The 21,692-nt window shown below is 49.9% G+C and overlaps 1 protein-coding gene across 1 annotated transcript in view; it reads right to left on the bottom strand.

Moving 5' to 3' along the window:
- The window catches only part of LOC123760298 (hyaluronan synthase-like protein kkv), a 100,764-nt gene that overhangs the window by 36,717 nt on the left and 42,355 nt on the right, over window positions 1-21,692 (bottom strand).

The following is a 21,692-nucleotide window of genomic DNA, read 5'->3' as shown; positions in this document are numbered from 1 at the left end:
CTAGGCGAGGTGTCACACTAGGCGAGGGGTCACACTAGGCGAGGGGTCACACTAGGCGAGGGGTCACACTAGGACGAGGGGGTCACACTAGGACGCGGGGGTCACACTAGGCGAGGGGTCACACCAGGACGCGGGGGGGGGGTCACACTAAAGCACTGAGCCCCCCAGATGAGCCAGGGGGAGACACAGGAACCAACAGCATGACGGGAGAGAGCAGCCAGAAAGTGCTCACAAGCGGAAGTGTTGCGTCTTAACTCTACACACACACACACACACACACACACACACACACACACACACACACACACACACACACACACACACACACACACACACACACACACATACACACACACACACACACACACGACTTCAGATGTATATATATATATGACCATAACGATGCATCACAATGCCCGACTGATGGTCCAGAGGCGGGGCCCAGAAACTGGAGCTCACTCCTCGTTAACCAGTCAAGGGTGACTACTCGAAAGTGATTATACACATCCATACGGTTGCTTGGCTTATGTACACACGCCACTGTAATTTCACGGTAGTACAGGCAAGACAATCGGGAAATCTTAGGCTGGCCTGTTCCTATATTTGCCCTTCATACCTTCAGTTTGTTGAAGGAGGAGTATGCTCCGAAATGCCCCACATTTGACCTTCTTAGATTAGGTATGCTCCGCTAATGCTCCAAACTGACCTATGAGGTAGTTATAATCTAAAAGATGCATGTGGAGACGGCCTATATTACCTCCAGACGTGTTGCTGACACAAGTGTCAAACCATGTGACCTTAAAGACGGGGAGAATATGAGCATTCAGACATGAAATATGGGGTTTCGTGCAAGGGTTGCTGTTAATCGTTCATTATCCAGCGAAGTGTTAAATTACAGATATGCTTGTGTTAACCCGTTCGCGCGGGGTGTCTACTCACCTGCTGGTGCGTGTGGGATGGAGGACCTCCCCTTTCTAGCCGCCGATTTGTTTAGAGCAATGACACCTGTCCTATTGCCCTATCATATCAACTTTTACAATTATGAATAGAGTTTGCTTCCACAATGTGCTCCTTTAGTTTATTCCATTTTCTCACTACTCTCACGCTAAATGAAAACTTGCTAACATTTTTATGACCCATGTGATTCTCCAACTTCCACCCATACTCCCCCTTGTTCTGTTAGTACTCTTTCTCTTCCTCTTAAATGTGTACACTTTTTCTCCCTGTTTCTCTTTTTCACCCTGTCAATCCTCCTAAGTATTTTATACGTCTCCATCATGTCACCCCTCTCTCGCCTTTTTATTCTAGCGTCGTCATGTTCAGTTCTCTCAGTCGCTTTTCATATTCCATCCCTCGTAATTCTGTAACGAACCGCGTCGAAATCTTCTGAACCTTTTCCAGTTTTATTATGAGTTTCTTCGGGTGGAGGCTCCATGATCGGGCGGCATACTTAGTATTGGTCTCACGTAGGTAGTGAAAAGCGCTCTGAATGTGCTGGAGAGCAGGAGAGGTTGGATGTGTCCTTATTTAGGTTCCTGAATGATGTTATAACTTTTGTTAGCGTAGAGTACGCTGCTGATGTTATCGTATTTATGTGTCTTCTCTCTCATTTATATGGCACTCTCTCTCTCTCTCTCTCTCTCTCTCTCTCTCTCTCTCTCTCTCTCTCTCTCTCTCTCTCTCTCTCTCTCTCTCTCTCTCTCTCTATTCTAGCTTTGTTAGGGCCAGCTCCAGTCTTTCTTCGGGCCCCCCTCCCTCCTACGTAATAATTGAATACGTCACCTTTTACTGTAAACCTCTGTATCGTTTTAAGTTTCCATATGTGCTTTTACAGGTAGGTGCTCTGAGTCGAGGCTGCATACTGTTGGATTGGTCCCACGTATGTGGTGTATAGTGTTCAGGTTGAAGCTCTTGAAGGCGATTGTGAAGTCTTCAGAGAACCTCCGAAGGACATTCGCCAGTTCAAGGTATTTTGCTGACGTTGTCCTATTTACATGTAGGTCTGAGGCAAGACTTGCGGAAGGGAGGTAGTTCCCCTTCATTGTGAACATCACTGCTGGTCTACTGTCTCATGTCCCTGTTGGGAACGCCTTACAATTACTTATTTTTAATTCTAGTGGCCATTCCTTGGACCAACTCTGCATCCTGTCTAAGTCTTCTTGGAGAAGTCTGCCATCTTCTTCTGTTCCGACTCTTCGCATTAAATTTTGGATCATCCGCAAACATTTACACTAAGGACTATCCAAGTTGCTAGATCATTGACATAGATGAGGAATAATATGGGTCCCAGGACTTATTCTTATGGAATTTCAATTGTTACACTACACCAGTCCGATTTCTACTCGACTCATTGTGACTCTCTCTAGCTCCTATTTGTTAAGTACTGTCGGAAGTTCTCAAGTAAGCGCATTAGTTTTATGGAGAACTGTTTCAGAGGCTCCTTGGCAGTCTAGAAATATGCAGTCTGCTCATCCTTGCCTGCCTTCTTATCTTCAATCTGTCGTAGACTTCCAGCAGGCTCGTTTAGGCACGATTCGGTTCAGATGTTCCTCTAGTATTGTAAGGATTATTCTTTTAAATACCTTCCAAGTTATGGCTGTTTAAGACAAGTAATTCAGTGCCTCCTGCCTGTCTCCTTTTAGTGTATATTGCTTCCACGTTTGTATTCATCAAGTCATTTTTGTTGTATTAATACATTTAGGTGCCCGTGCCCGCAGGTGCCCTGGACTATATGAAGGGGAGCACAGTGTGTGTCAACCAGCCCTTGAGCAACGCTCTTCACCAGTGAATCATTAAGTACCAATGCTTGCAGTATACTGGAGACTTTGATGTAGCTTTAATATGAATCTTGGTTGTGCCTTGTCTGGCCTTTGTTCCATCTAGTACCTCTAAATCGTCTCCTTTGTTTGATCTGGTACCTCTAATTGTCTCCCTGTCTCCTTTGTTTTATCTTATACTGTACCTCTAATTGCCTCCCCCCCCCCACTGTCTCCTTTGTGATATGTCAGTCTATCATCCTGTGTTTCCTCCTGTCATACCGGTGCGAGGTATACCGGGTCAATCGGTCATACCCTAGTGAGAGGTTAGAATATGGTTTCTTATAGACTTCCCTCTGTCTCTGTTCTTCCCTCTGGTTCAGTCCAGTCACTTGGTCACCCTCTGGTATTTTCCTTCGATAATGGACATGATGGAAGCTCGACTCTTTCTTGGCCTTGACTGCACTGTCATTTTCAGTTTCAGTTTCTGATACTCTCCTGTTGTTCGTTTATTTTCTAATCCCTCTATTGTTCCTGTTATCTTGTGTGATCTGCGTGTGTTATGTTGTCTTAGATAACAGTGAATATGGGTTAGGTAATACTATTGCGACACAGTGAAGCTGGAGATCAGGAGAGGTTGGCCGAGTGGAGAACCTTTGTGAAGTGGAAAGTGTTCCACCCCCACGGCTCTCGCTCTTAGTGAAAGGTCGGGCTATTGTGGGTGACCTTGCTTCTTGCTGCACCAGCCCCCCTCCCCGCCTCCCCCCTCCCTGCTTGCTTCTTGCTGCACCAGCTCCTCCCTCCCCTAGCCCTTCCCTGCTTCTTGTTACCTGGATCATACCTGGAAAGGATTTCGGGAGTTCTTCAGCACTCCGAGCCCGCCCTGAGGCCAGGCTCGACCAGGCTGTTGCACCAGCTCCCCCTCAACACCCCCACCCCCCCCCCCCCTCCTTGCCTGTTGCTGCACCAACCCTTCTCAACAACCCTCCCCCCCCCCCCACACACACAGCGGGTGAGGGGCATATAATGGTGGGTGAAGGGTACCATTGTCACCTGAGGACCGGTGTTGTCCCTCCCCGACCGACACTGTCCTCTGATGGCCGCCGCCTTCCCTTACTGCATTACACTCTTCATTCGTTTTATTATTATTATTACTGAAGGTGAGGGAGAATAATAATAATATTATTATTATTATTTTGTATTTAGTGTTGGTAATAAAAGGTTGTAAAGTCCCCCGTGAAGTGAGTTTATAACATTAATGGCCAGAGACCGGCTGCCTCCACAACCTTTGTGGGGAAGGTGACGACCAAATGTACATTGTTATGTACTCCTGTTATGATTAGTTTATATGAGTCTGAGGCAGGAGGGAGCGTGGGTTGCCAGAATAGTTTTAGGGAAGGTGCCGGGGTGAAAGTCACCTTACCACCTCAACCCTCTCATCACAGCCTTCCCCCCCCCCCACCTTCCCCCCTATATCATGCCTCCCTTCCTCCACACCCTCCCCCCCCCCTCCAATACCTGAGCACTCCCTCACATTCTCTACCTATCATTCCTCAGCTCCCTCTCATCCCTCACACCACACCCTACACACACACCATCTCCGCCATCAACTACCGGTGCAGCCTGAGAGCACGCCCATGTCCACGCCCACGTCCACGCCCATGTCCAGGCCCACGTCCACGCCCACGCCCACGCTCCCTCAGCCCGACCATTATTATACGACGGCTGTGTGCGGTGGCGTGCACAAGAGGCTCCAGGCGGGCTGGCCGGCGGGACCAGACCTCACAGCCGTCGGCGTCATCACTTTCACTCTCTCAGCGGTTTACATGTTTACGGTCGAAGACCTGCTCCCTCTCACTCTCTCAGCGGTTTACATGTCTACGGTCGAAGACCTGCTCCCTCTCACTCTCAGCGGTTTACATGTCTACGGCCGAAGACCCCCCCCCGGTTTACATGTCTACGGTCGAAGACCTGCTCCCTCTCACTCTCTCAGCGGTTTACATGTCTACGGCCGAAGACCCCCCCCCCCCTCCTCTCACTCTCTCAGCGGTTTACATGACACATATTATCCATCAACAAACCCCCACCTCGACCACTGCCATGTAGGACAGACGTAACTGTATTTATGTATGTAGTTTACATTAACATTTTAAGACCACTACAATCACCCTCAGTGGCGGATTGTTCAATAAATAACTGAACTGTGTGTTTAACACATCTCTCACCCTGTCCATGGAGAACAGAAGAACATGTATATGTGTTGGTTAGCATTGTAAATGTCTGGCCACGTCTGTGGTAGAAAAAAGAAATCAACTTCGCAGGCGACGGATACCCTCCTCCCCCCTCCCCCCCCCCCACCAGGCCCCTCCCCCCCCCCACCAGGCCCCTCCCCCCCCACCAGGCCCCTCCCCCCCCCCCCCACCAGGCCCCCCCCCACCAGGCCCCTCCCCCCCTTGTTCTTCCCCCATCCCTCTTCCAGGTTATCCATCTTAGGTGGTCTGGTGTTATCTATCCAATCCTGCCGCCCTCTCTTATCCTTCTCTCGGTATCACAGTTACAGCCCCGCTCCTGTGCCAGGTAAGTCCACTACGGGATCACCATAGCCCGTGCTACTTTGGACCTTTTCTTTCCGAGTAGATGAATCTAAAACATGTTCCCGTTGCTACTGGTAACCCTGTTGTCCCTGACACCCGTGTTGTCCTTGGTGACACCTTGGAAGAGCGGCACGATTGTGGGAAGTGAGGATCACGGTGTGGGGAGTGGGCGTGGCAGTGTGGGGAGTGGGCGTGGCAGTGTGGGTCTCGGGTGCCACGCCCACAGTGCCAGGCGGAGAAGAGTGCCCAGCGGAGCACACAGAGAGAGAGAGAGAGGGAGGTTCAGTTCAGTTCCTGTGTTCCCCGTCGCCTTCCCCCGGGGCCGGAAGGTGGCAGTGGCACCGGGTGATCTAGTGTTGGCACCCCGACCACACCACAGCCTCAAAGGTCACGGTAAACCAGGAAGGTCGTGCTCCCAGACCTTCCTCACCTGTGGTCTGAGGTGTGTGGAGGGAAGATTGTCATTCTGAGAGGCCCTTCTCACAGGCGCCCCCCCCCCCTCACACCTGCGGCATCAGTAAGTTCTGTGGTGGGGGGAGAGGGAGTGAGGGGGTGATTAACATCAGCCCCCCCACCCCCTACACAAAGTAGGTGTCGACTAGTTACCTTGCGAGGGCCAAAATTATTTAAATGTTGAAGTATTTACTTCACTAGTATGGGCGTGGGCGTGGGCGTGGGCGTGAGAGCACGCGCGTGGGAGAGCATTATTGCCAGTGATGGTGACAACTACTAATTGTTGTACGGTGAGAAGCATCACCAACGTCAAAAGCCACTGATACAAAATAATTACTATTCCAAGCAATAGCGACATTACCCGCCACTTAACTAGATCGACATCGACGTGCTCCCGCTGAGAGCAGCGAGGGGCCCATGGCTCCCTGTTGCCTAGGGCCCCCATGGCTCACTGTTGCCTAGGGCCCCCATGGCTCCCTATTGCCTAGGGCTCCCATGGCTCCCTGTTGCCTAGGGCTCCCATGGCTCCCTATTGCCTAGGGCTCCCATGGCTCACTGTTGCCTAGGGCCCCCATGGCTCACTGTTGCCTAGGGCCCCCATGGCTCACTGTTGCCTAGGGCCCCCATGGCTCCCTGTTGCCTAGGGCCCCCATGGCTCCCTGTTGCCTAGGGCTCCCATGGCTCCTTGTTGCCTAGGGCCCCATCGTGGCAGTAATGAGCGGGTCAGTATCTACCCTGTATGGTGTAGTCCCCCCTCGCCCGTGCTCCTTCCTCCTGGCTGGCACCAGCCAGGCTGCGTACTGATTGTCCGAGTTTGCAACTCGGAGGAAAGGGAGGAGGTATTTAATACCCGCCGGCTCACACACGCTGACCTGACCTACTGAAGCCCAAGCTCATCGGAAGCGACTGAATGATGGTGTTTATCGTTTCCATCAAGCGCGGGACTTGATAGAAATGTTTGATATGATAGAAATTGATAGAAATGAAATAAAACCAACCCTAAACACTGCCATCTCTCTCACAATTACCCCTACCACACCCTCACCATTTTTTCCCTCCTACAATCACCCATGACTCCTCCCGAGCGCCCTCTCCAAACATTTACACACTAGTGCGTCGAAATTTTGAGTTCTGGGGAGGGTGTTGCTCCCAGGGCGTGAGTAGCGCCCACTCTACAAGAGCACTATGGCGCCAGAGTTCGAATCCCGCCAGTACACGAGATTTCAATGCCTAGGTTCTCGTTATAAGTGCGTCAAGAGGAGTGTACACACCCACTGACTGTTGCGTCACGCTGTGTACACACACACAGCGTGTCAGGAAGCCAGGCGGTGTTCACACTCACACAAGCGTTAGCGTCGCCTGTCTCCTCCTCCTCAGCCTCGCCTCTACGACCTTCCTCGCTAATTACCCGAAATCACACGACGCAGTTACACAAACTGGGTGATTAGCCTGTTAGTGCCGCGAGGCTCACCTGGCGCCGGTGGAGCCCAGATTGTGGTAGGGGGTGGGGGGGATAGTGGGGGGGGGGTGGAATAGTGGTGGTGGGGTTGGTATAGTGTGGGGAGTGGTGTATTCACCTAGTTGTGCTTGCGGGGGATGAGCTCTGGCTCTTTCGGCCTGCCTCTCAACTGTCAATCAATCAACTGATTTGTTTTTTTCCACACACACACACACACACACACACACACACACACACACACACACACACACACACACACACACACACACACACACACACACACACACACATACACACACACTCAATGTTTGCCGATGATGCAAAAATTATGAGGAGGATTGAAACTGAGGACGATAGTAGGAGGCTACAAGATGACCTAGACAGACTGAGTGAATGGTCCAACAAATGGCTGTTGAAGTTCAACCCGAGTAAATGCAAAGTAATGAAACTAGGTGGTGGAAATAGGAGGCCAAACACAGGATACAGAATAGGAGATGAAGTACTTAATGAAACGAACAGAGAGAAAGATCTAGGAGTTGATATCACACCAAACCTGTCTCCTGAAGCCCACATAAAAAGAATAACGTCTGCGGCATATGCGAGGCTGGCTAACATCAGAACAGCGTTCAGGAACCCGTGTAAGGAATCATTCAGAATCTTGTACACCACATATGTAAGACCAATCCTGGAGTATGCGGCCCCAGCATGGAGCCCGTACCTTGTCAAGCACAAGACGAAGCTGGAAAAAGTCCAAAGGTATGCCACTAGACTAGTCCCAGAACTAAGAGGCATGAGTTACGAGGAAAGGCTGCGGGAAATGCACCTTACGACACTGGAAGACAGAAGAGTAAGGGGAGACATGATCACAACCTACAAAATCCTCAGAGGAATCGACCGGGTAAACAAGGATAAACTATTCAACACTGGTGGGACGCGAACAAGGGGACACAGGTGGAAACTGAGTACTCACATGAGCCACAGAGACGTTAGAAGGAACTTTTTCAGTGTCAGAGTAGTTAACGGATGGAATGAATTAGGCAGTGATGTGGTGGAGGCTGACTCCATACACAGTTTTAAATGTAGATATGATAGAGCCCAGTAGGCTCAGGAATCTGTACACCAGTTGATTGACAGTTGAGAGGCGGGACCAAAGAGCCAAAGCTCAACCCCCGCAAGCACAAATAGGTGAGTACAAATAGGTGAGTACACGTGTAGGGAGCAGGAGACCAGATAAAAGGTAGCATTTGGGAGATGAAATACTTCAAGAGTCAGAGAGAGAGACCTGGGGGTTGATATCACGCCAGACCTGAAGCTCATATCAAGGGGATAACATCAGCGGCATATGCCAGGTTGGCTAACATAAGAACGGCCTTTAGAAACTTGTGTAAGGAATCTTTCAGAACATTATATACCACATATGTCAGACCATTCCTGGAGTATGCTGCTCCAGCATGGAGTCCATATCTAGTCAAGCATAAGACTAAACTAGAAAAGGTTCAAAGTTTTGCCACCAGACTAGTACCCGAACTGAGAGATATGAGCTACGAGGAGAGACTACGGGAATTAAACCTAACGTCACTGGGAGACAGAAGAGTTAGAGGGGACATGATCACCACATAAAAGATTATAAGAGGAATTGATAGGGTAGATAAAGACAGACTATTTAACACAAGGGGCACACGCACTAGGGGACACAGGTGGAAAGTGAGTGCCCAAATGAGCCATAGAGACGTTAGAAAGAATTTTTTCAGTAGTAGTAGAATAGAGTAGTAGTAGAGTCAGAGTAGTAGACAAATGGAAAGCATTAGGAAGTGATGTGGTGGAGGCTGACTCCATACACAGCTTCAAGTGTAGATATGATAGAGCCCAATAGGCTCAGGAACCTGTACATTAGTTGATTGACAGTTGAGAGGCGGGACCAAAGAACCAGAGCTCAACCCCCGCAAGCACAACTAGGTAACTAGGTAGTACACACACACACACACACACACAGGAAAGCAGCCCGTAGCAGCTGTCTAACTCCCAGGTACCTATTTACTGGTAGGTACCAGGGTGAAAAAAAACTCTGCTCATTTGTTTCCGCCATCGCCGGGAATCGATCCCCGGACCCTAGGATTACGAACCCCGAGCGCTGTCCACTCAGCCGTCGGGTGTGGTTGGTATAGCGTGAGCTGACAAAGACGGCCAGACGCTGGTCACAGCCTGACAAAGATCACCCACATTCCCCACGCAAGGTCGACCTTCTTGTGACCGGGGGGGGGGTAGTTCTACAGGAGCCGCCCCCCCTCCTAGAGGAGGGATAGGGGGGGGGGCGGGAGGGCCTGAAAAGGAGGGGGGGAGGCAAGGACACCCGGTGACAGGGGGCCGGATTAGTCAGGTGCGGAGGCTGCGACACAGGCAGGAGCGTGGGTATGAACAGGGATAGGCAGGGGCAGGGGTTTGGGGCAGGGACTGGGACAGGGACTGGTGCAGGGACTGGGGCAGGGACTGGGACAGTCACTGGGACAGGGACTGGGGCAGGGACTGGGGCAGGGACTGGTGCAGGGACTGGGGCAGGCACTGGGGCAGGGACTGGGGCAGGGACTGGTTCAGGAACTGGACCATGGACTGGGGCAGGGACTGGGGCAGGGACTGGGGCAGGGACTAGACCAGGGACTGGACCAGGGACTGGGGCAGGGACTGGTGCAGGGACTGGGGCAGGGACTGGGGCAGGGACTAGACCAGGGACTGGACCAGGGACTGGGGCAGGGACTGGTGCAGGGACTGGGGCAGGGACTGGGATAGGGACTAGACCAGGGACTGGACCAGAGGACTTGGGGCAGGGACTGGTGCAGGGACTGAAACAGGGGACAGTATCAGCGGCTGGGGCTCGGCCGTAGAAAAAATTCCCGGCAGGTTCCGGCAAGTAGCAGCTGACCTTGTGGGTCCCGTTACCAAGAGACCAGGAGGGGGGCGAGGGGGGACCTGAGGGGGGGGGGGAATAGAGGGAGTACCAGAGGGGAAGGGAGGGGTGGGGAATGGGGACAGGTGGGTGGAGGAGCAGAGAGAGAGGGGGGAGGAGGAGAGAGCGAGAGATATTCACGAAAGGGAAAGGAAGAGTGTGGTGGAGGGTTGGTGGAGGATTTCGTGAGGGAATTGTGGGAGGTGGCGGGGAACTGGGGGTAAGAGAGAGGAGGGGGGGTGGAACGGGGGGGAGGGGTTGCACACTATCCCAAGCACCGCCCAGTACCCCTCCTAGTGTGGGGTGTGTGTGTGTGTGTATATATATATATATATATATATATATATATATATATATATATATATATATATATATATATATATATATATGTGTGTGTGTGTGTGTGTGTGTGTGTGTGTGTGGCTACACGTGCGTTTCAACTTTAGTCAACACCTACGTTGACTTCAGTGTTGTACAGCCAGGAGGTGCTGCCAATCACCGGGAAGCAGCCAAGTCTCGTAAATACAGAGATCTTAATCACCACTACAATTTTGTCCCCATTGCCTCAGAGACACTCGGTGCCTGGGGTAAACGTTTCTTGAAGGAGCTGGGTTCTAAGCTAACTGAAACAACCAGAGACCCCTAGAGCCACCACTTTCCTCTTTCAGCGCCTCTGTGTCGATACAGAGAGGAAATGCCCACTGCGTCCATGGTTCCTGTTTGAAAAGACGAGGGCGCAGTATGTTATATGGGTACTAGAAAAATACTATTAGCAAAGTGATCTTGAAAGAGACACTATAAGAACCCGTAAGACAAAGGTCGTCAGCCAGCAGGAAACGGTTGACGCCTTCCTGCGTGAGATCAGACACTCGGTAAGGACGGCTGGAGACCGAAGAGCGCCGTCACCACACTTTCACTTCTCCGCTCGCTGGATCCCGCCTTGCATCACTCACCCGGAATGCCTTATGCTAACGGCACATTCCCCCTGGCTGAATGGTCGGCTGACTGAGTGCCACTGAGGGCCACACAGGCGTCAGGTACACTAGTGCCTGAGCCACAAGTGCCACTCGGGCAGCCACCAAGAGATGGCACTGGATGTGTGGTATATATAAACATGTATGTGTGGTGTTCCGTGTTACTTACTGATGGCTAAAACTCTCACGGTTTTATGGGTTCATCCCCACGCTCTCTGGATGTTACCCGGACCTTGTGAGAGCTGCCCCGCCTCCTGACGGGTGAGGGAGCTGCCCCGCCTCCTGACGGGTGAGGGAGCTGCCCCGCCTCCTGACGGGTGAGGGAGCTGCCCCGCCTCCTGACGGGTGAGGGAGCTGCCCCGCCTCCTGACGGGTGAGGGAGCTGCCCCGCCTCCTGACGGGTGAGGGAGCTGCCCCGCCTCCTGACGGGTGAGGGAGCTGCCCCGCCTCCTGACGGGTGAGGGAGCTGCCCCGCCTCATGACTGGTGAGGGAGCTGCCCCGCCTCCTGACGGGTGAGGGAGCTGCCCCGCCTCCTGACGGGTGAGGGACAAAGACACCGAGGGGACCAGCACACGTCCAAGGTCTTGGCAACTCTTCCTTGTTCCAGCCGTTGTTTGACTCTAATTGTCGCCCCATTTATCGTCTCCTCTTCCGCCATTATTCACATATTTAATATTTGTGTACTTCCCCCTTTGACACGCCACTCTTGTCAACTCAACCTGTCTTCTCACTTAATGCGTCGCAAATCTGACGCTTTGGACCCCGAAAGATGAAATTCAGTGCATCGCATGATTGATGAGCATTTGGGGGTGCTCAACGCTCCCCATCCCAGCTCATGTTCCTTGCTCAAGATCCGCACGAGACTGGTCCAAGACGTGCTCAAGGCGTGCCCAAGGCGTGCCCAAGGCGTGCCCAAGAGGTGCATGCCCATCTCTGCCACCGGAACGCAAATGAGAGAGGTCGCATTACCCAGCACTTTCCTGGATGAAACAAAAGATCTACGTCTTCCAATGTACACCTCGGTACACCAGGTGTGGGTGTACGTACTCCGCGTGCTGTGTGTGGGGTGGAGACAGTCACGGTGTGGGCGTAGTGTGGGACGGGGGCAGCCACGGTGTGGGCGTAGCGTGGGATGGGGGGCCAATGTGTTTAGGGTGACGAGACGCCGCTGGCGCACCTGTCACCCTTGGTAACCTGTAATGTTACCCTGGTGGCGCCTGAGTCACCCGCCCGCCTGAACCTGTCAGTCCACCTGAGAAAGCCCACCTCACCCGAAGCCCACCTGCTCGAACCCAGCCACACCTCACACACACACATACACATACAGTACCACATCCCAATTCAGAACTAAAACATCCACCACCAGAGCATGCCAAGCAATCACCTTAAAGGACACATTATACCCCGAATACCAGATACGTCAGACCCATTTTGGAATATGCAACGTCAGCGAAGAAGTTGTATCTAATCAAACGCAGCCCAAATGTCCAGAGATATTCCACAAAACTAGTCTCAGAGCTGAGAGGTATGAGCTACGAGAAAAAAACTCACGTTATTGGAAGAGAGAAGAAAGAGAAGAAACAAGGCGATATATATATATATATATATATATATATATATATATATATATATATATATATATATATATATATATATATATATATATATTTGATAGAAAATAATGTCACGGGGTCCCACGGAGTGGGACCCCGTGACATTAAATAACCTAACCTAACCCTCAACCTTTAAGAAAGGGGCCCATTGCTTGGACCTGCCACCAGTTTTCAGTGAATATAACAATTTCGACGAGTCCATAAACACACAGTGTACAGCAACACCAGTAGTCTAGGAACTCGCTTTGTACAGCGACGGCGGAGAGTGTGAGCCCTCCGAGGCAGCGTACGTGGAGTTCTCCTCAGAGTGCCGGAGGCGGTGAGCTAGAGCTACAACAGTCACAAAAAGAGAGTAAAACTAGTCACACCACTCATAAATAACTTGAGTTTCCAGAGTAGCCTCAGCAAGATATCTCTCACGTTACAGAGATGTAGCCTAGCATTACAAAGTAAACCTGGTCAAAACAAGCCAACAGGATGAATATCCATTATGGCCGTGGTCTCTGTAAGCCAGAATTACAGCTGATCAATTAGACGGGGGAATGGTGGATTACGCCACCGTCGCCATGATGGTTCCTCCTTCCTGTCCCCAAGCGACCCTTCCAAGGACAATCCCCTCCAGGAAGCCTCGCAGGGGAACCAACGCCCTCGCGTCCTCTGGGTAACTACGGTACAATGGTGACGCCTTGCTCGTTGTCGCAAGTGGCCGCAAACACGCACGCTCAAGAGCGGGGTTCTTAACCATTAACAACTTTATTTGCGGACCTTGAGTGATAATAGGGCGATTCGAGAGTTGCAGTAGTGTTGCTAGAAGGGTCAAGGCAACACCACACAGGTGGCCTCTGGGTATGACTTTTCAATGGTAAGAATCATTCTACACTAGCGACTCGGGCAAGGCCGAGTGGCTGGTGTGGTACAGCAATTTTCAAGAGCTACGATATTTCTAATGATGATGAACAAGGGAAATCTACAGACACAAATAACTACGCATTTTCAGAACTAGACTTCACCAAAAGTTTCTGAAGAAACGTCAACCTAAAACTTAACTCTCACTAGACTTGGACCTAAGTCTTCTCTTGACTTGAAACTAAAACTAATACGAGACTCGGGTCTGAAATTTATCTGATTCGAGCCTCAAATTTTAACTAAAGATTTAGACCAAAGACCTAAGATTTAGACCATGACTGACAATGCCTCCACCAACGGCGTGTGCTCAGCGCTGACAACGATGGTAGGTGTACAACGCAGTTCTTCCTGCTTAAGAAAACGAGAACATAGTAGACTGGGCGAGTGGTGAAGGAGGGGACAAATTGGGCGTGGTTACCTGCGGCCTTGAACATCCCAAAGATGCTGTTGACTGGGAATAACAAAGGATGATCCAGTCTCGCAAATTTCTACATGAGCCACAAGCACTTGGCGCCTGCCTTGCCAACTTTTCCTTGGGGGTTGTGTTAAGACTAGGGTGGACGAGTCGTGTAATCGTCGACAGTTCTACATTCATAATGGTTGGATTTATTTTGAGAAACATTATTACATTTCCCGTGACGCAGGTAATTTACCAGAGTGCCCACTGTGAGTTCTCTAGGTACCATGAGCTCCTCGGATGGCCTCTGAGCTCCGTATAGGTAGGTGGTCAGTGAGGTCACCGTGTGCTACGTGAACTCCCTAAATGCCGTGTGAATTCCTGTGCCGTGTGGCTGGCAAGACGTAGCAGCAGCAGCAGCAAGACATGCCCCAAAATGATACCTGTTGTCCCTGGCAGCATAAGACGAAGGCCGCCGGGTCGCAGCGCGCGGAGGCTGGCAACTCGCATTAAATCAATATTATTTAAACTACGCGGACAAAACGTACACGTCTCTACAACTGCGTGTATCGTTAGGCAAGCTTTGGTTAAGTTGTACTTAGGATAGTTGAGGGTTATTATTAGGTGTGAGGCTATGTAAGGTAAGGTAGGATAAACAAAACTTTAACAATTTTGAAGACGAGGAGTCACAATAACGTGGCTGAAATATGTTGACCAGACCACACACTAGAAAGTGAAGGGATGACGACGTTTCGGTTCGTCCTGGACCATTCTGGACCACAATCGATTGAACAATTTTGAATTATACATGACTCCATGAGCGGCTTATGGGCGTTGCTCAAGCCGGATCAGACCCAAGGTAAACTGGAGTTGTAGACTAAGTGCTCCGGGTATACCCCCTACACTGTGATGTATTTATCAGTGTATATAGACTGACACTGAGAGATTAATTTTAAACTCCTTTAGTCTAAAGTATACTAGAAGTTTAGAGACTAAAGTAACTAGTTGAATGACAACTAAAATCTGGACACATCTGTGGCAATACAGCCTAGTCTACCTAACGTAAGTTAATCTAAGTTTATCTCGGTTAATTTAGCCTCGGGAGCACTGCACGGTCCCCGCCCGTGTTTACTGACACACTAGCCTCTTCCTCTCTTAGAATTAGAGTTTGTGTGAGGTGTATCGCCCGGGAGGATGAGCGCCACTAGAGCGTGGAGGCCACACACCGCACTACTGTTAGCTCTACCTCACTGGTTGACGGTGATGATGGTTCAACCACCACCATCACTCCTAACAACCTACACCTACCACCACCTACCACTCACAACAACCTACACCTACCACCATCACAACAACCTACACCTACTACCATCACAACTCACCTCGCACACCTCTCATTACTGCCACAGCCAACTACAACAATCGCTCACCACAACCACCACCTACAAAACCCACTGCCACAACCGACCGCAACTACAACCTATCATAACAACTACTCACTACAACCACAACCTAACACAACCACCACTCACCTCAACCTGTTCTCTCAACCTTGAACATCAACCAGCGTTCTCTCTCTCTAGCTTGGAGAACCCTCCTTGGCTCTTCTGTCACAGATGGTGAGTTTCCAATTTTCAGAGCAACGTCCGCCATTTTCTTCTCAACTACCTTTATTGTTATTAATAAACTTAAGACCCTCCGTGTTCCGTATATCAGGGGTCCAGACCTGCCAGTAGAGTGGCCTCGCATAACGCTGTCATTTGCAAGAGGCTTCGATCCTTGGCCTAGATACTACCGAACTCTTCTCCCGAGCCGCTAATTGTTGCTCGTATCTTATATTCACGTCGTAAGTTGTTGGGTCCGGTTCTTGGTCGTATTTGCATCTTTTGTTTTTCCATTTCTTTTATGTTTTTTGTTTCCTTCTGTGTTTGCTAAACTCTCGTGTTTATCCTCCCTTACTAGTTTCACTTTCTATAATTCTTCTCCCTCTTAACACACGCCACATAAAATACTTACGGGAATTGAGACATAACCACTTGGGGTGGCCGGTAGAGCGACGGTCTCGCTTCATGCAGGTCTGCGTTCCATCCCCCGACCGTTCACAAGTGGTTGGGCACCATTCCTTTCCCTCCGTCCCATCCCAAATCCTTATCCTGAGTCCTTCCAAGTACTATATAGTACACGATTGATAGACGTTTTCTCCTGAGAGTTCCTTTCCCTTCCCTTCCCTTCCCTTCCCTTCCCTTCCCTTCCCTTCCCTTCCCTTCCCTTCCCTTCCCTTCCCTTAGAGGAAATGACTGAGTGGAAGGAGGAAATGTTCACAGTGAATACCAATAGAACAAGAGGGCATGGATGGCTGCTTGACACTCAGACGAGTCATAGACGTGTTAGAAAGTTTTCTTTTGGCGTAAGAGTAACGAGAAAATGGAACTGACTAAAGGATAAGGTCATACAAGCACGCTCCGCTCATAATTTAACAGTATATTTGATAGTGAAATAGGTCAGGAGTCATTTCATTAGATAACCGATGGCTAGAAAGGCGTCGACAAAGAGCTAAAGTTCAATCCTGTAAGCACAAATAGTCGAGCACACTCACACACACACACACACACACACACACACACACACACACACACACACACACACACACACACACACACACACACACACACACACACACACACACACACACACACAGAGCTCCAGGTAACCCTGAGAGAGACACACGAGACTCGTCCCTCAATTGAGAGGACCGACGGAGCTCCGAGAGGAAAATGGACTTCACAACAGCGGACAAAAACGAAACAGATAGAGGATATGATGATGACTTTCACGATCCTAAGTAGAAATAATAAAGACAAAGGAATGACTCATATACCCGACCACATACACCAGCACCGTGCCCACCACGCTCACAAATGCTCTCATTTCATTTATATTAGCAAATTTAAAGTAGCAAATTAGTCTAGTCTACCTCTAGGATAGGCTAGAGTCTAGAATAATCTTATACAACCAGTTAAACTATACAATGACGATATAGGCCTATAGTCATTCAGCAATATCCCACTTTCCCTCCTCGATCGATACACTGTAACTAATTCTTCCCAGGCTTGTTCTATATTTCAGATCATTCATAATTCTCAACACATTCACTAACCCATATCTATGGAAGAGAATGTCTGTTTGTTTGATTGGCTGTCCAAGGCATGACGCTTGGGGCATCACCCAACTTCCCAAGATAACATATAATGGGAGGAAGGGTTATGGAAGTGTCATATACCAGTCGTGTTCGGCCCCAGTGCCACACTTTTAGAAATATCATCATCTATAGCAACCCCTCCCCTGCAGGTTTTCATGGTGCCAAGAGTGGCATTAGGACGTGTCTTCCGTAGAGCTATCTAACAGTATTTATGTTCTTTACAATATTTTTTTGGTTTGAGAGAGAGGGAAGTAGAAGGAGAGATGAAAGTGTGGGGAGACTGGGAGAGAAGATAGGGAGGGAAAGAGAGAGAGAGGGTAGGGGAGGGAAGAAGAGAGAGGGCAAATGATGGATAGGGGAAGAGAGATGAGAGAGGCGTCAGAGAGCACCTGGCACAGCCTGGTACCCCCATCTAGTACACTAACACCACAGCTTCACAGTACATCTTCCCAGATATGTTGAAACCAATAAAAGTTATCAGTATTGTGGAGCACGCAACCTTCCCTTGTGTGCTTGTCTCATGCTCCCTCGATCACTCTTCTACGACCTCCCCCTCGTTCTTAATGCTCCTCAACTTGTACGCTGTCGACAAGTGTCCAAACTGAGGTGTTTAGGTGTAATCCCAGCGACTAGGATCGTACGCCAAGTCACTTCAAATTAGATACTCGCTATATCGTGGGAACAGGCTGTCCCTTGAACTTAATAAATGTTCAATTTCACGCAAGATAGGTAAGAAGCTAAACTTTTACACTCAAGTTAAGCTTTTGTTTTATGGTTGACGGGCGCCGGGAGCCAGCGGCCCCAAGCTCATGACTGGTAAGGGCCGATGACCGTATTGGGGACGAAGGTCAGCGGTGAGATGTGACAAAGAACTTTGCACTGATGTTGTGTCGACGGCTGAGTAGTTGTAGCGGAGGGTCGTGGGAGATGTGTGGTTGTGGTGGAGGGTCGTGGGAGATGTGTGGTTGTGGTGAAGGGTGGTGGGAGATGTGTGGTTGTGGTGAAGGGTCGAGTGAGATGTGTGGTTGTGGTGGAGGGTCGTGTGAGATGTTGTGGTTGGGAGGCATGTAAGAAGCATCCTCACAGAAAACGTACTGCAGTTCAAATGTATACTGGTAAAAAAAAAAAGATTTCCATCACATCAGGTCCACGAAGAATCTTGACAAACGCATATTTCTCTCACGACCAACAATGCTGAACAACCTCCCCGGTTCCAGAGCTAAACTTCTTAATTCCATACAAGTAAAGAAGCTGATTCGCCTCAGGACCACCATTTCTAACGCCCGAGGCGGAGACGGGAAACTTGGGGTGTCCTGTTGAGGGTAGTTACTCACCGTCTTCTAGATAAGGCTGTCTTGGTCTTAATGGCTTGGGCAACCACCACCTGCCACCTTACAAATGCTACCCTGCACGTCATTTGCAACGAGTCTGAATACCAGGTCAGCATCAACGGTTGCAACATGTTTCAACATACGTCACCAGTATTAGCGAATACTGGATTAGCAGCACTTGTGAATACCTTAACAGGCAAGGCTGTTTGAAGTGGATTTTAACAACTACCTCACCTGACCTAATATAGCCCAACCTAACCTAACCTAACCTAACCTAACTAACTACACATATTTTCAATACTGAGGCAACCAACTGTGTACGCCTTAACTGACTTAACTCATTGTAGCTGCAATCTACCTTAACTGTTAATCATGGGAGACACATCGATCCGTAACAAAGGCCATGATGTATGTAAACAACACAATGTATATATACTCTATCAAACAGGCCATGCTTCACGGTTTGTATAAACTCCACTCGACACTGTGTTAGATTTGAGAATACTTGAAATATAAGGTAAACTACTAGCTTAACAGCCATAGAAGCCAATAATCCTTAAACCTTAACATTTAACCAACCTCACATTTAACAGGAAATAGCTATATGATTATTGTCAAAATATAAGTTTTATATAATTTTGTGATGTCAGCAGCTGATGACTTATTTTATATGAAGTGTCACCAGTCACATAACTACAGTCCTTGAGTGACTGATCGACTGTCTCTGGCACCACAACTAACTGAGGCGTGTCAGCCTACAACAGTTAACAGAACCTGTATTATCGATGTCTGAACGATAGGAAGTCAGTCCCCTAGACGACGCTTGCGTTCCTGGACAGAAGCCCCCCCCCCCATGCCCTTGAAGTAAATAACCAATATATTGTATATACCACCACAACCTGAGTGTGGGTGGCTGTGGCGTGGGGTGGAGCCACCGTACCGTACATGGGTTGATGTACGTACCCCACCGAACCGTACCGTACGTGGCTTGTGGGTTGAAGTACGTCCCCCTGCACGGTATGTGAACCACAGGAGTGTATCGTCAGGGGCGGGCATTTGGGGTACCCTGCGTCCTCTGCCGTGTCCCTGCCCGCCTCGGAGGCGGTGTAGTCGCTGACCACGAAGCTTGGGGTAAAATATTCAAGGGATCTCCCGCCCCCGTCACCCCAGCGTCTACCTTCACACCTTGGCATAATTTGCCAAAAATTCCTTAGTTAATGTCCCTTCATTATCTCGTGCATCTGGGAAATTCACCGCTGAAGCCCGCAGAACAACGCTAAGCCTCCACATAACCCCTGCAGAACAACGCTAAGCCTTCACATAACCCCGCAGAACAACGCTAAGCCTCCACATAACCCCGCAGAACAACGCTAAGCCTTCACATAACCCCGCAGAACAACGCTAAGCCTTCACATAACCCCGCAGAACAACGCTAAGCCTTCACATAACCCCGCAGAACAACGCTAAGCCTTCACATAACCCCGCAGAACAACGCTAAGCCTCCACATAACCCCGCAGAACAACGCTAAGCCTTCACATAACCCTGCAGAACAACGCTAAGCCTCCACATAACCCCGCAGAACAACGCTAAGCCTCCACATAACCCCGCAGAACAACGCTAAGCCTTCACATAACCCCGCAGAACAACGCTAAGCCTCCACATAACCCCGCAGAACAACGCTAAGCCTCCACATAACCCCGCAGAACAACGCTAAGCCTCCACATAACCCCGCAGAACAACGCTAAGCCTCCACATAACCCCGCAGAACAACGCTAAGCCTTCACATAACCCCGCAGAACAACGCTAAGCCTCCACATAACCCCGCAGAACAACGCTAAGCCTCCACATAACCCTGCAGAACAACGCTAAGCCTCCACATAACCCCGCAGAACAACGCTAAGCCTCCACATAACCCCGCAGAACAACGCTAAGCCTCCACATAACCCCGCAGAACAACGCTAAGCCTCCACATAACCCCGCAGAACAACGCTAAGCCTCCACATAACCCCGCAGAACAACGCTAAGCCTCCACATAACCCCGCAGAACAACGCTAAGCCTCCACATAACCCCGCAGAACAACGCTAAGCCTCCACATAACCCCGCAGAACAACGCTAAGCCTCCACATAACCCCGCAGAACAACGCTAAGCCTCCATATAACCCCCGCAGAACAACGCCGAACTCCGACGATTCTCCATTTTGCGATTATTGTTTCCCGCGAAAAGGATGAACTATAAAGAGCAATATATACAATCTCCCGACACTTAAACGCTATCGTTTTGTTAGAACTAGGTTTGCCTGTGTGAGTTTGAGGTGTGTGGAGCGCAGAGTTGGAGGAGTGAGCGTGGGAGAGCACAGAGTTGGAGGAGTGAGCGTGGGAGAGCACAGAGTTGGAGGGGTGAGCGTGGGAGAGCGCAGAGTTGGAGGGGTGAGCGTGGGAGAGCACAGAGTTGGAGGGGTGAGCGTGGGAGAGCGCAGAGTTGGAGGGGTGAGCGTGGGAGAGCGCAGAGTTGGAGGGGTGAGCGTGGGAGAGCGCAGAGTTGGAGGGGTGAGCGTGGGAGAGCGCAGAGTTGGAGGGGTGAGCGTGGGAGAGCGCAGAGTTGGAGGGGTGAGCGTGGGAGAGCGCAGAGTTGGAGGGGTGAGCGTGGGAGAGCGCAGAGTTGGAGGGGTGAGCGTGGGAGAGCGCAGAGTTGTGTAACACCGGTTCGGGTTCCTCTCTTTACTTCCTTCTTTCTACTCCCTCTACCCGTATTCTTACTTTTATTTCTAAACCAAGGGACTCCAAAACTTTTAACAAAGCCAACTCCACGCCACGTGGTCCTAAGACGATTGACCGACTTAGGATTCTACACCCAGTATGACGTGACCTAAGCTCTGAACAAAACCCTAGAGTCACCTCTGCTGCCACCACCAGACCAGTAATACAAGTTTTATACTAATGATGACCACTTATGTATTTTTTATGTAGCGTTAAGTGTGTGAGTAAGTGTGTGCGTACCTTTGTAACGTACACATTTTCACTACATGAAAAGTTTGACAGTTTATAATAAATATAATTAGCTGTAAC

The sequence above is a fragment of the Procambarus clarkii genome, chromosome 39 (assembly GCF_040958095.1).
Source record: "Procambarus clarkii isolate CNS0578487 chromosome 39, FALCON_Pclarkii_2.0, whole genome shotgun sequence".
Lineage (NCBI taxonomy): Eukaryota > Metazoa > Arthropoda > Malacostraca > Decapoda > Cambaridae > Procambarus > Procambarus clarkii.
This window is presented reverse-complemented; position numbering and strand designations above follow the sequence as displayed.